The 15,030-nt window shown below is 33.4% G+C and overlaps 1 protein-coding gene across 1 annotated transcript in view; it reads left to right on the top strand.

The window, feature by feature from the left end:
• Positions 1 to 15,030, top strand: part of LOC118191098 (sodium/potassium/calcium exchanger 4-like) — a 412,974-nt gene that overhangs the window by 59,935 nt on the left and 338,009 nt on the right. The gene's annotated exons all lie outside the window — the stretch shown is intronic.

The raw sequence follows: 15,030 nt of genomic DNA, 5'->3' as shown, positions 1-15,030 counted from the left end.
TTATTCCCTCCAAAATTTTCAAGCTTGTTATCGACACTCTGTTATAACAGCCAGTGCCTGATAGCAAAGTTACTGTCTGAATTTGCAAGAGTTTAAATCTTCTCTTACTCAATCCACCAAATAGGAGCACCATATAGTATAGAGTAAGTTTACATACAATGTTATCCAGAAATACTTTATTGTTTTTACTTCCTTGTACAAAGTAAAGAGGAAGTATTGTAATCGCGAAAAGTTTCAGCCAGCATATTTCAACGAAAATATCCATTTTGACCGCTATCGAATGCAATTTAACGATGTTTTTGCGTGACATCTATACGTAAGGACAGAATAAAAGACTCTTTTCCTCCAAAAAAATTATAAAACTGCTTTAAAATGAATTCTGAAGAGAATTTTTCGTGGCGTCTTTACTAACGTATGTATCTCGCATAACTCAAAAACGAGTAGCCTCAGAACGTTGAAATTTTGTATATAGGATTGCTATAACATGTAGATGTGCACCTCGTATTTTGGTTGCAATCGGCCGCACCAAACGTATATAAATATATTTATACATATATCCACTCTGTTACCCCGGCTCAGTGATCTCAGTTTCTTTACTCTTATATGTTTGTAAATTGTACATTTTTTGCTTTAAAAATGATTGAATTATGTTGTTTTTATATTTAGGTTAAGGATTGTATGCCTTTAGTAAATCTGTATGCAATATTTTTAGAACTATCAACAATTTTAAAGTCGTTTAAGTGCCGCTGAGCCTTTTCTTTACGACGGCCATTGATTGTTTACATTTGAAACAGCAGACTAGTGGATTTGTTGCCAATCTAGAGAAACTTAGCTTCGCAAAAACAAACATAACGCATTCATTTATTATTGCAAATTAAATCATGCTTAATCCTTTGTGGAATTTTTTCGAGGAAATAAGTGTTTGAGATTTACTTCGTAATCTTTAACACAGATATTTTGACTTTTTATGTATTGTTGCCTTGTCGCGAAGTGAGAACTGAATTAATTGAATGAAAAGTACTCAATCGTCTGTGAAAAACTGTTTCTTTTTTGTTTTGTTTGCTTAATTTCTTATATACATCGTTCTAGCTTTATTACAGTATTTGAATAGAACATGTGGCAACGATTAGATAATTCTTTAAATGATATAAATTTTGTGCATTCTGAGTTATAATATGAACGAAATATAATACTGTTAAGTGAACCTAGCGCAGAGTGTCGCTATGGTAAACAAATAGAGTGAATTTTAAAGAATGCATTTATTCTATTGTGGTTTATGCGCTGTCGGGGAAGTAGATTTAATTGAATCCAATAAGTTTAAATTAAATGCAAGAAAAATATTCGTGTAATTTAATATCCCGTACAAGGAAGTCATGTGGTGTACACATCAGATTTTTTACTCAAAATAATGTTGTTTTTCAATGAAATTATAAGTAGGCGTGCAAGCGTCGCCTTTTTCGAAAATACAATATTTCACATTTTATCTTTGCTAATTTCCAACTTGTTTTCTTCACTTCACTTAAAAAAATATCTCTAGCGCTATTTTATCTCTTCTTCCATGACCAGTCTGCCAGCATCTGGAGAAAGCAGTTCAAAGTCGTCTTCATAAGCTTGCAGCTTTATTCCATTATCAAGTTTCAATCTTAAAGTACTGTACAAGGTGGATCCTAATACCGACCTTTGTGGTGTACCTTACCATCTCTATCTAAAATTATCTTCAGATTTTCTAAGTAACTTGAAATAATTTTGAACAAGCTTTTAAAACATTTGAGAACCTTAATAAGCATATTTTTATCACTGGCCACCATATAGCCTTAAATTCGTGATATCAATTAATATCATTACACTATGCATATTTTTCTTCTTGTGTGGAACAGCACAAGCGCGCGTATTAAATATTAACGAATATATAACGAATGTATTTAACATGTTTTATTTTAAAAGTAATATAACAATGTGATTATTATTAATACTCTTATTTTAATAAGTGGCGTTTTTGCCTGTGGGCTTATTAGTTTTCTTTGTAGGCTAAATTTTTGAAAGGCAGGCTCGGGCATATGCGCACAGTTTAAAGGGAGCAATGGAAATCATACCCCCTTTCTATATTGAGTATCCATTTACGTAAACGTTTACGACACTTTCGCTTTGAAATTCTAGACCAAATGATATTTTCTTTTTTTTTGCTTAAACTCGTGATTTTTCACCTCAACCGTATCCATAATCTGAAGGGCAGTTCGTTGAACGAAGAGGACCGCAACCCTGTCTTGGACGCAACCCCTAAATCTTTATTAAGCCGGACAGTCGATTCCTAAAAATAAATCCTAACGCTTAATGTGAAAATCGATAGGTATGAATTTTTTTTTTTTTCACCTTCCTTTCGTTATTCTTTGACAGCGGTCTATTTTTATTTTGCGTGAATGCGTCGACATTCTCAGATCGATTGACTTTCATAGTCTCCAGGAAATGTAATTTGGGTGAACTGAGTAATTAGGTTTTTGATTATGTCGTAATATTTTTTCCGGGAGATTTCCTCTGACGAAGTTAGTTTATTCATGGGATTACTTTAACCCGATTAAATGCTAGAAGTAACTTCGTTTCCTGCTCTTTCCTGGTTATTAAGCTAGAATAGTTTTGCATTCTTTACCTACGCTGCAAGAAATTAGCTGTCATGAAATCGTTTGCAGCTTGTACTTAGAACTCAAATCAAATTACGGATTACGATTATTTATATTAGCTAATTTCATTACGATGTAACAGTGTAATGTAATGTAATGTAACAATCCAAAAATTTTGAAAAGACTTCACTGAGAACGTAAAAAATCCTCCTTTCTTATTTAAAATTCTTTCATTTTATAGTTCCGAAGAATATTTAAACTTCCATCGCACGGGCTGAATGACTTAAAAAAGAGTATAAAATTAGTAAGAATTAATCTTCCTCTCTTTGAAGTAGCTTTCTGGCAATAAATATATCTTTGGTAGACTTTAGCCAGGAAGTGAACAATGAACTTCGTTTTAATTAGTCTTCGGGTTAATAATCTTTGCAATGGTGCGATGTTAATCTAATATTACTACCTGGGGTTTGAGTTGCCATCTCTGTGATTCCCTGAGTGCAGCTTTCGATCTAGAAATTCTACTTCTGTTAAATTTTGCAAAAATCTTATTCTTCATCTCCTATGGCTACCACTATTACTTTACTAAGACTAATCATTTTTACAGAATTCAGAAATATTTGTTAAATTAAATATAGATATATTGACCAAAAATTCACCAGCAATTATAGCTTTACAACGCACAATCACATTATAATGAAAAACGTTTTATTGGGTCATCCCATAAATAATGCAGATTTTTTTAACTTATTCTGAAGAGAATGAGATAAATTACCCGCAACCAGCTTTCTGTGCAAGCAGGTAGTAAGTTTATCTTGTTCTTATTCTTAGTTTCGAACAGCGCAGTCCGATTTTAACAGTTATTTCTTTAATTGGAAGAGACATATTCGATATACACTGACTACCAATAAGTATTTGGACACCTGTGATAGAAAAGAAAAACTAACTTTATTCAAAATCAATAGTTGGTAGAGCCTCCACGATAGGTAATTACAGCGTGGACCCTTCGGGGCATACTTTCCACAAGTCTTTGTATGACAGCTAGTGGTATTTTCTTCCACTCGGCTTGGAGAAGACATAGAAGTTCCTTCACCGATTTCGCACGGGTAGTGCACCCCTGAATTCGGCGATACAGCTGGTCCCAGAGGTTCTTGATAGGGTTCAGGTCTGGAATCTGGGCAAGCCAGTCCATTCGATGAACTCCATTGGTACCATACCAAGCCTTGGTTAACGTCGAAACATGACAACTGGCATTGTCGTCCTGAAAGTAACTGGGGTCCAACCCGTAAAACTGCCACAACGTAGGAAGCACATTGTCATCCAAAATAGTGCAGTAGGCATCGGAGTTGAGCTTACCATGAATGGGGAGCAAGGGTCCCAGCCCATACCAGGAGAAATACCCCCAGACCATAATTCCACTTCCGCCGAACTTGACTGTTGGCACAATGCATTCTGGCAGGAGACGTTCTCCAGGTAGACGCCAGACCCAGACCCTACCATCCGTACGGTAAAGGGTGAACCTTGATTCGTCACTCCAAAGAACCCGTTTCCACTGATCTACGGTCCAATTTCGATGTGCTTTGCACCACATTAACCGAGCAGCGCGGTTGGACTTTGTGATCAAAGGCTTATGGGCAGCAGCACGATCATGAAAACCAAGCAGATGTGCTTCCTTACGGATGGTATTCATTGAAACAATACTCCCGGATGCCTGTTGAAACTCCTCGCGGACGAGGGCCATCGGTTGGGTGTGGTTCTTCCAAATTTCTTTGGACAGCACTCGTCGGTCTCTATCTCCCAGTTTCGTTGGTCTGCCGACTCGGGGCACATTCCGGCAATCACCGCTCAACTTCCACTTCTCAATCACATAGGCCACTGTCGATTTTGGGTACTTCAGATCGCTAGATATGTCCCTTAAGGATCGGCCACATTTGCGATACCCGATAATTATACCTTTCTCGAAATCAGAGAGCTCCGAACTGCGAGGCATCTTGCATGCGACTAAAGCCGATGCTGTTTCCTACACGATATATACCAGCGGAGTCCGTGACGTACTTTAGGACCGCAGATATCGTCATTTGCATAGGTGTCCAAATACTTATTGGTAGTCAGTGTATTTAGTTTTATGACTTCAATTACTCATAAATAAGAATAACAGTATATGGGGATCGAACAATAAGCGTAAGCCATTGTTAGCGGTCGTTTCAGAAATTCCGATCTTCAGCCTAGAAGACAAGCCTCTTCCTGGAAGATGTATAGAGCTCGACGAAGATACCTTGCAAACCCTGGTGGAGAAAAGTTCCACCGTTGCTGTTGTTGTTGTTACCAATCTCACTGGTCTGAAAAAGGTCAGCAGAAGCCAATGACATTCATCTTGGCAAGGAGTCATATACACCTGTCGTTGGGAAGCGCCTTGAGTACCACATAGGTAACAACCCGACATTAGCTTAGTTCTGCTCCCGATTTTGAGAGAGAGCAACCCGGGGGGGGGGGCTACGCGTCCGAGGGGCTTCTTATCCTCTTCCTCTGCCATGAGCTTCTCGAGACAACTTTCGTTTCGCCGCTGAACTTAGAGTGCTACCATGCCACACAGATAACATTTACAAACATCCATGCTTTCTCCGGGATTCGAACCCGGGGTCTTCGATAAGGCAGTCAGTATCACTACTCACTCTTCCGGTTGGGTGGCTAGTCCCGTCGTAACTATTAAGAATTAGTAGAGGATGAAGACGAGTATATTTTAGTATAAAGCTTTGTTTTTCTTGATTTTGAAAAATCAAAGAAATATAAAAAAAAAAAACCGCATTATTTATGGGGTGACCGAGTTCTGTTTGAAATTGGGTACAGTTCATTTACAATATCGTAAACGTAAAGATTATTTGCAGTTTAACAGTACCTTTCAGGGTTTAACTTTGAAAGGGTAAAATCGAATTCTTTTCGAGAAAAAAAATTATATCTGCGCACTTAAATTCACTTCCAATAACTGGACTGCTACAATGAAATAAGTAACTACGCAATAAGGCTCAAAGGACTACAGACCTCTTTTAACTGCTACACATTTAAATGCGTTGCTTCTCTTTTTACTTCCTTGTACGAAGGAAGTATTGTAATTACGAAAAATTCCGGGTATCATATTTGAACGAAAATATCCATTTTGACCCCTATCGAATGCAATTTAAAGATATTTTTGCGTAACATCTGTACGTCAGGACAGAATAAAGGTCTCTTTCTTCCTTCAAACGAATTATAAAACTGATTTAAAATGGATTTAGAAGAGAATTTTTCGTGGCGTCTGTACTTACGTGTGCACGTATGCACGTATGTATGTATGGATCTAGCGTAACTCAATAGCATCAGAACGTTGAAAGCATATAGGACTGGCATAACATGTAGTTGTGCACCATCCTTTTTTTTGCAATTGGCCTTTTTAAAAGTATATATATATGCCCACTCTGTTACTCAGTGAGCTCAATTTTTTTTTATTCTTATATGATGGTAAATTGTGCATTTTTTACTCTAAAAATTATTGAATTATGTTGTTCTTATCTTCCAGTTAAGGTTTCTATGCCTTTAGGTAATCTGCATGAAATAGTCGTAGAATTATCAACAATTTAAAAGTTGATTAAGTGTAGCTAAGCCTATTTTATTTTTACCATAAGGGCCATATTTGTTCACATTTTAAACTTAGCAGAATTGCGAATTTTGTCTTTCTGCACCTTCAGTGTCGTTTTGCGGAGTGGGACCAAAAGCAAACTTTTAGTTTTTTACACAGAAAAATCTTCTTTCTTGCTCGTTGTTTGTTTTTGCGTAGAAACTCTAATTTTAATTTAAAAATTGTTAGCCCAAGTGACAATAATGGCCAGAAGGGCTATTAATTTCGTTTTGGAATTTTGCGTCGATTCACGTTTGAAACTGTTGAAAATAGAATGATCATGTAATATCTGGCGATTATGCGTTTGCAAGCGTCTGATCTGATATCTTTTTCCCGGAAGGCCTTGCGATAAATGTTTATGTAAACAAATATTTAGAATTCGGAACGTAACGGATATTTTTTGATTACTGTGTTAGTTTATTCTTTATTCCACGGTTTCTGAAAATGTGGGTCGCGATCCCAAGGGGGTCTCGGGACCTCCAGCAAGGTGTGGCCAGAAGTTTTAGCAGTTTTGATATTTCTTTAACTTATTATAATAATTTTACAATTACTAAATATTTTTACACAATGTATCTGAAAACAGATAAAGAAAAGACAATACAGACAAAGAAAAAAAACGAAAACGTTTCGACGCATTCTTTTTATAATATGTAAACGTTCATTTTCCTTGCTTTGCACGTGACGCTGTCATTTCGTCTGTTACTTATTTAAAATTTTCACATTGTTCTATGTCTTAAAATTAGAAATTAAAGTTAATGACCTAAAACTGCAATAATATATTACAGTACAAGTGAAAAAACTGACAGTTTCACTCACGCGTTTGTCGGATTTGCGCAATACTTATGGGGTGCTACAAAATTTTTGTAAATATTATGGGGTCCTCGGGGTCGCGAAAAAATCTCAGTGATAAAAAGGGGTCGCGACTGAAAATGTTTAAGAAACTCAGCGTTTATTTTTCCCCGGATTACCCGATTAATCATCCTTGGATGATATTTGCCTAATATGTCTATGTATGGGATATTCTGTGAATGTATGATATAATATTATTTATGATATTGTTGTTGAAATGAATTTTATGGTTTAAGTCCGGAGAACATGATATTTTATAAATTAAGGTAACACATGAAACGTTAAAAAAAAAGGCCTCTTTTGGCGTAATATAAAAAATTAAATTTTTTATATTTTCTTATTACTTTAATTGTATTTAGTGTTTTATATTTTTCTATATTTTTCAATTTTTAGTAAAGATATTTTGAGGTTTTATGTGTCTTTGCTTTGCCGCGAAGTGAGAGCTGAATTAAATGAATGAGAAATATATTTCTAATGAAATTCGAGAAAATAAGTTTAAATGAAATGCAGCAAAAATGCGTATAATTTAATATTCCGTATAAGGAAGTCATGTGGTGTACACATCAGATTTTTTATGCTTGTTAAACATGCATAAAGTTGAGTAAAAGAAAACAAAATCGGAAAGGATTTTGTTAAAAGGCAAAAGTAAAATCTAAAGGGTACGTTTAAACTTTATAAGGTATTCTCCCGCCTTAAGTTATTATTAATTTCTTCGCATTATTATTTAATTTCTTCAAATATAATACAGGGCGATAATATTTGGTGGCAACAGTTTGAAAAGTGAAACGGACATTCAGAGTGATTCAACGCAAAATCGCAAAACGAAAACAATAGTTCTTCAGTTACAAAGTCCCTTTGGTCTAAAAAAAACAAAGCAGAAAAGTAATCGTACACCGAAACATTTTCGCCAAATTTCATAAATAAAATTATCGTCTGCCACCTTTTTAATTTTTGCATTCAAAAACTGATCATTGTTCATTATATGAGTGGAAAATAGATCTGGCATATCGCTAAATTAGCAAATTCGACCGTGCAATATGTGATAAACGCTTTAAAGAAGAAAATTGGATCAAAAATAAAATAAGAAGCTGTCGTCTGACAAAGTTAACTCAACATGATCAATGATTTATAGTTAGAAAGTCTGCGAAAACTCCATCTTTGAGTGCTGCAAAGATTTCTATAGAATTTACTGAAAAATAATTTTCATCAATTTCACCTCTAACTGTTCGCCTAGTGCTCATATCAGCTAGATTATATGGGCGCTATGTTAAAAGAAAATTTTTTGGTAAGAGCAAAAAATAGAAAGCTTAGGCTTTACTTCGCAAAACTGATGGTAAATAAGCCTGAAGCGCATTGAAACTATGTCTATTTTCAGACGAAAGCAAATTTAATATTTTTGGTTCCAATGGTCAAATAATTGTAAAGAGGAGAAAAAAATGAGGAACGTAATCCCATGACCTTGGTTAGAACAGAAAAGTAGAGCGGTGAAGGTATCGTTGTGCGGGGGTGCATGTTAGCATCAGAATTAGGTAATCAAGTACTTATTAACGGCATAATGAACCATGCTCTTTATTTAAATATTTCAAAAGATAATTTAAAATTATCCCCCCAAAATTCCTTTACTGGAAACAATTTTATTTGAAATTCTTACTATTAGCTCATACTCTGTCTATATCTTATTAGCTCATACTTTGTGTCTATCTTGTTCAAATTTTTGATCGTTAATAAAATACTTCTTATTCATCCACTCAAGTTCAAATACATATTTTTAAACTTATAGTGGATGATATTCGACGGTAATACAGTTTTTTCACATATTAAAAATTAAAAAATTTTTTTATTTAAAATATGTTTTTTCTATTAATTTTTTTTTTGTATTTTTAGAATTTTTCTTTGTTGACCTAAGTAGGAATTTACATTAAATAAATTTTTTGTATATTACTCGTTTATCAGGGTAACGATCCTAGGCACACAGCCTTCAACTTTATTTTTTAAATTTAAACTCGATAGAAGACATTTGGAGAGAATTAGAGGTTAGAATAAGCAGATACAATATAAAAGCTGAAACCGACCTAAAAACAGTAATGATGGAAGAATGGCGGAGCATTGCTGCAGATTAGGTAATCAAGTACCCCCGCCCCGAAAAAACAACTGGTGAACTCTATGATTAGACGTCTCATAACTCTCATAAAAGTTGCAGAATATCCTACAAAATACTGACTTCCAGAAAATATTGCAATATTTAGCAATGTGTACAGATTTCTTTAAAGTGTACGGAGATTTTTTTTTTTTTTTTTGTGAGATAACGTTTTTGTTACTTTTTTGATTATTGAATTTCTACCCGCCGAAAAAAATTCAATCTTTACATATAATAAAAGAAAGAGTCTGTCTGTGTGTGTGTCTTTCGTTCGTGCTGCGCGTAAGCTAACAGACCCAGGTCTACGAAATTTGCTACATAGGTGCATCTAGACAAGAGCCAGTGCACATCGAAGCGATTTTTTCAAAATTCGAATCAGATTTTTTTTATTTTACGTTTTTTGATGAAATCGCATCATTTTGAATAGTTTCAGGAATGCGGTTTTGGCAACAGTTTTTCCTTCAATGCTTTGTATACTGGACTGCTGACTGTTGAAAATTGAGATAAAATATTTATTTCTTATTGCTAACTGTTTTTAAGATACTGAAAAGTTTAGCATGATTTCGTTTTGCAACGGGAAGTTGGTTAACTTATTTGTTACGATAATTAATATTTGTATTAACGTATATTGTTTATTTCCTGCTGCTTTATATCTTTTGAGTTTTAGACACGCAACACGCACATCGCAATCTTCTTATTCTGACGAGCATGTGTATCGCGAGGCATAACAGAAATTAATTCCTATTTTTTCTTTCTCTCCCTCTCTTCTAATGGCAAAGAAGTTTGTATATTTTGAATTATGTCATCCACAAAGCACAATTTTGATTGGTTATTGCTTTCTGATGATAGTTTCATTCTTTTAGAAACGGGGTTTTGGCAACAGTTTTTTATTGATTACTTTGGATACTGGACTGCTGACTGTTTGCTCTTGAAAATGGGAAATTTATTGCTTATTTCATTGTATTTGTTTATATTATGTTTTAATTATACTCGTATATAATTTTAATTATATAAAAAGTTTTGCATGATGGTTTTTAGGAAACAAAGTTCTGAACTTCTTTTATACCATTCGATTTCTTAAGATTTTGCAACGGGAAGTTGGTTAATTTATTTATTAGGATAATTAATATTCCTGTTAAGGGATATTGCTTATTTCATTGTTATTTTTTAATATGTGATACATTTTTATTGAATTTTTGTTTTGATAAAGCTATTCTGCTTCTGAGTAAAATTCTGTGCAGGTTATAAATTTAATGTTTGGCATTTAATGTTTGGCTCTTTAAGCATTATTACGGTACATTTAAAAGCCAGACGAAGGCTGGCCGCGTAGTGAATATTATGTTTATAAAATAATTAATGTAGTTTCGCTAAGTGAAATCTAGAGATATTATTAAAAATTTCTCATTCTCAAATATTAATTTTTATTAATGAATAAAGCAATATTTCACTAAAACTCGTAAGTGAATGAACAATTTTGGAAGCCACTGTATGTTTCTCTATAGGACTCTTCTTAAATCCATAAAAGGATAGGTTCATTTTAATCATTAAGTAATAAAAAAGCTGTGTGTATGTATGTATGTGAGTATATTTGCGTATTCCGGAAAAATTGCGGCACCTGGAGCCGCCAGATTTCGAAACCGCTTATTCTACCACCCGAATACGTGAACTTCGAAGACTTAATTTCAAATTTCTACTTTGTTCTATATTCATTTCGTATCTTGTGACAATTTAAGGAACTTTTAATTAAAAACTCAGCGATTCAAAACCTTTTTATAGCTCCTCACTCGACAAACCAAAATATATTTGCTATTCGAATTTGATAACCAATATCCGCGATTTAGAAGAAATGTGTTGCCATTGCCCGAATTAAAGTATTTTTATCTTCCAAGAGTCAAAAGTGTTGCCGTTCAGCAAAGCGTAACGTATTTAATTTTCTTTTTCAAGTTTATTCTGCTATTAATTAAAAAACTAAGCGATTTAAAAGCAATAAACGCAGATTTATTTTTATACGTTGGTAAATTGTGTATTTTTTTTTGCTTTTAAAAGCGATTGAATTATATTGTGCTTAAAAACCGGCTAAGGCTTTTATGACTATACTTAACCTGTTTGCAATAGTTGTAGAATTATCAACAATTTAAAAGTTGTTTAAGTTCCGCTAAGCCCAACGCGTAAATGAAACAGCAACTTGCGGATAAATGAAACAACAACTTCGCGATAATATAAGGGGTACCCTTTAGTCTGCTCTATCCTTTTTTCCTTGCCGTGAAGTGAGAACTGAATTGATTGAATGAAAAGAAAGTTCGTGAAAATAAGTTTAAATGGAATCCAGCAAAAATGTGCATAATTTAAATGCAAAAATGTGCATAACTTAAATAAGCATTTAGCAAAAATGGGCATAATTTAAATAAGTTTAAATGAAATGCAGCAAAAATGTGCATAATTTAGGCCATGCAAGGAAGTCATGTCATGTTCACATCAGATTTTTATTTCTAACGAATGCAGTCTCACTGACCTTCAGCTATTTATCAATTGCAGCATTAATTATCAATTATTACTTGCTTCTCATGCAGCTACAGAACCCTTGATATGGGGATTATGTCAACAAGTATTTGGAAGTCAAACAAGCTATTTCAAAGCTTATATATATATATATAAGCTTTGAAATAGCTTGTATATATATGTATATGCGAAAACAAATTTAACGAAATATAAAAGTATTTCAAAAATTCACTTTGTTTTATTATTTTTTAATAGAATGCTTTATTAAAATGATAAAGTGTTTAATATTCTAATGAGAAAGTTTTATTTGAAGAGCAAACAATATTTTTAATAACACTATAAGATATCTATACTATCAACTGATTCTAACTTTTGGTACCACGTTCATATTAAATAATATAATTAGGTAATTTTTCTAACTTGTAAACTTGTTCGAATAATGCTTTTTTATATGGAGAATATCTGTTGTAGTTTACTATATAATCCGATGAATTATCAGCAACATTACATCGCGTAAATGCCTGCATTGTATCTATATACATATTATTGCCCTAAAATCTCTTTACTTTCGAAATTATTCAAAGCCTTTCCTGTAAAAGCTCTAACCATGATCTTTCAATAGCGTGCTAATGGCGTGTTACCTTACTTACCGTTTGTTGGACAAGGTAATTAAGGAAAGAGGAGGTTTCGTGCCGCATCTTAATTAAGGAGGAGGAAGCTCTTATTGCTTTTCCCGCTTGTGTTGATACTGTGTTATTTCGGAATTAAGGCAATTCTGTGAAGTCACACGCTTCTTATTTTTCTGTTAATAAAGCGCATGAATTATTTAAAGACTGTGCAAGTTTTAAGAGAGATGCATTTCCTGTAATGACATTCAGTTAAGTGTATGAATGGAAGTTAACAAATCTGATCTTAACAGTGGGTTAATGTTTAATATGCTTCTATCTAACTTAGTGCGCAGTTATAAAGAACCATTCCTTAAGAGCGTAACTAGAAACAACAATTAATTTGTATGAAAGGTTCTAATGTTACAAAATGCGTCATCTTTGGTTATAATTATCTTGCTAAATCACAAAAGATTCTGCTTTACTTACACATTCCAAATATATTGCACGTATGTTTTCAAAACGAGATTAATTATATCGTTAAGGAACATATAAGCAGGTGAGCTTTATTTATGCTTTTGTGGTTATATCGTTTGAAAAATTATCCAAGATAATTTGGTTTTATTCCCTTAAATGCAGATTATGCGATAATAATAAACCCTTCAATAAAATTATCAAATATGTTCGGAAAAACTTTCGGTGACAAAATTATCATCTAAATAATTTATGGATAATATATATATGCTGGTTTCTACAAATTAGAAGAAAATTAATAGAATTAATATAAAACTACATTGTTAATTTTAGGATGATAAAAGACATTTCGTACAAGGAATTCAAGTATCTTCAGAAAACTAGTTGTAGTATCTTATCCATAAGTGTAGAAAACTGCATCTAATTTGCTTTTCTAGACTATTCATTCTTTAACTCGCCTGTGCTACGGATTACTTATTGGCTTCGCTTGTTAATACTATAATGCTTTCTAAGAGCAATGGTCAATAGCTAGAATTAAACTGAAAGTTTAAATATACTACCACTTGCACGCAAAATGAAAATTCATCATGAATATCCAATGTTTCTAGCAGGGTTTTAGAAGCAAAATTTCTTAAATATTTATAATACAATAAATAGATTTCACATCTATGCAATTCAGTTCCCTATATTTGGGACCTCTATTCATAAATGCTACCAAATATCAGAAAACATCCACCGAAAACAGTTCAGCCATCAGATAGACGTTTCGTTAGATAACAGCTTTCTCGGTGTGTTGCCAAGTTCTATCTCTAAATTTAAACTTCATCTAATTTACATTTTGGTGAGGCTGATGAAAGAAACAGAAATTATAAAAAAGAATTAACGCTAAAATAACGGGTTAATTAAAATGCATCTTAGGAATAAAATGACTGAAAGCCATTGAAAGTAGGTAAGATATCCGCAATGCCACAGACTAGCCGATTTAGAGTATTCATTGCCTCAGAAAAATTTCTAAAATTCTTCATAAGGATACTTATTTATAAATTTAATAATTAAATGAATACCTTTTGAAGCATTTTCGCATGCGTAAATAAGTACGCACAGATCAAGCTATTCATTATAGCAGCCATATTACACTAGGAGATAGTCTCACTTTTATACGGCTTCGTCGTAAGAGATACTGGCTTACGTTTTCACACTCCATGAGGAATACGACCAAAACCAGTCATGTTCTCTTGGAATCGAACTAAAATATGATGGGAGCACTTTGCAGAGGTACAGCTTGGACAATAACTCGATATTATTTAGATTTGATCCATTAAGTCTGCTTTTCATTGGAGTAAAATATAAGGAATTTTTGTATTCTTCCTTGCATATTCTCATAAGTGCTTAGCACATATAGTTGGTAATTGGAAACATCTGTGATTTGAATTTCGGTGAGGCCACATTTGATTTTTCAGGTTTCCCTTTCAGGAAAATCTAATCTTCTCTTCTCACGGACTGCCATTCATCTTCAGTCGAATACAAATGGTTTTATTCAATTCATTTGCTTTTGTCCCATGAAATTAAGTGAGGGTGACGAAAATTACTGATTTTTTATGGTAGAGGCATTCTTACCAAAGTCTTACGATCAACAGAAACTGATTCTATACTTCTAGCAATTTCTGGCAAGCAGAATTTTAAATCCAGTAGAATTTCTACTCTGCCATGTAATAAACAGTAGATGTCATGCTTATCAGCAATAAAACTCTAATTTTCTGAACAAAACTTTCAGAGCGAGCAATCTGTTATTAAAAGTCTATTTTAAGATATGTGTTTATAGAAGGGCTTACATTCCTACAGTATGCTATTCATTTATTTTGGCTTAACTGGAGCTGATTGATTGCTCTGTACATAAGACTTGTTTTTCTACAAAATATTTTCTAACGAAATTTTAATTTCAGGTAGAAAACCTAAATAGTGACCCATAATGAAATGCAGTTTCTGTGCCTTTGTTAATTTTTATGATATGCTTAATCAATGTTATTTAATGGCAATTTCTGTGCTGCTTTCTGATTTGCAGCCTTTCTTAATTTATATTATTTGCTGAATTAACATTATTTAATGACTTTATATAGCTATTTGTTACAGGGATCGCCCAGACGTAAATGGAAAACAATCATGAAAACTATTTTTGAAAATCGTTTCCTCAGTAATGAAAATTAA

The sequence above is a fragment of the Stegodyphus dumicola genome, chromosome 9 (genome assembly GCF_044657685.1).
Source record: "Stegodyphus dumicola isolate Sdum_Otavi_A_Nest chromosome 9, ASM4465768v1".
NCBI classification, from domain to species: Eukaryota; Metazoa; Arthropoda; class Arachnida; order Araneae; family Eresidae; genus Stegodyphus; species Stegodyphus dumicola.
The sequence above is the reverse complement of the archived record's forward strand: the minus strand, read 5'-3'. Positions and strand labels throughout refer to the sequence as shown.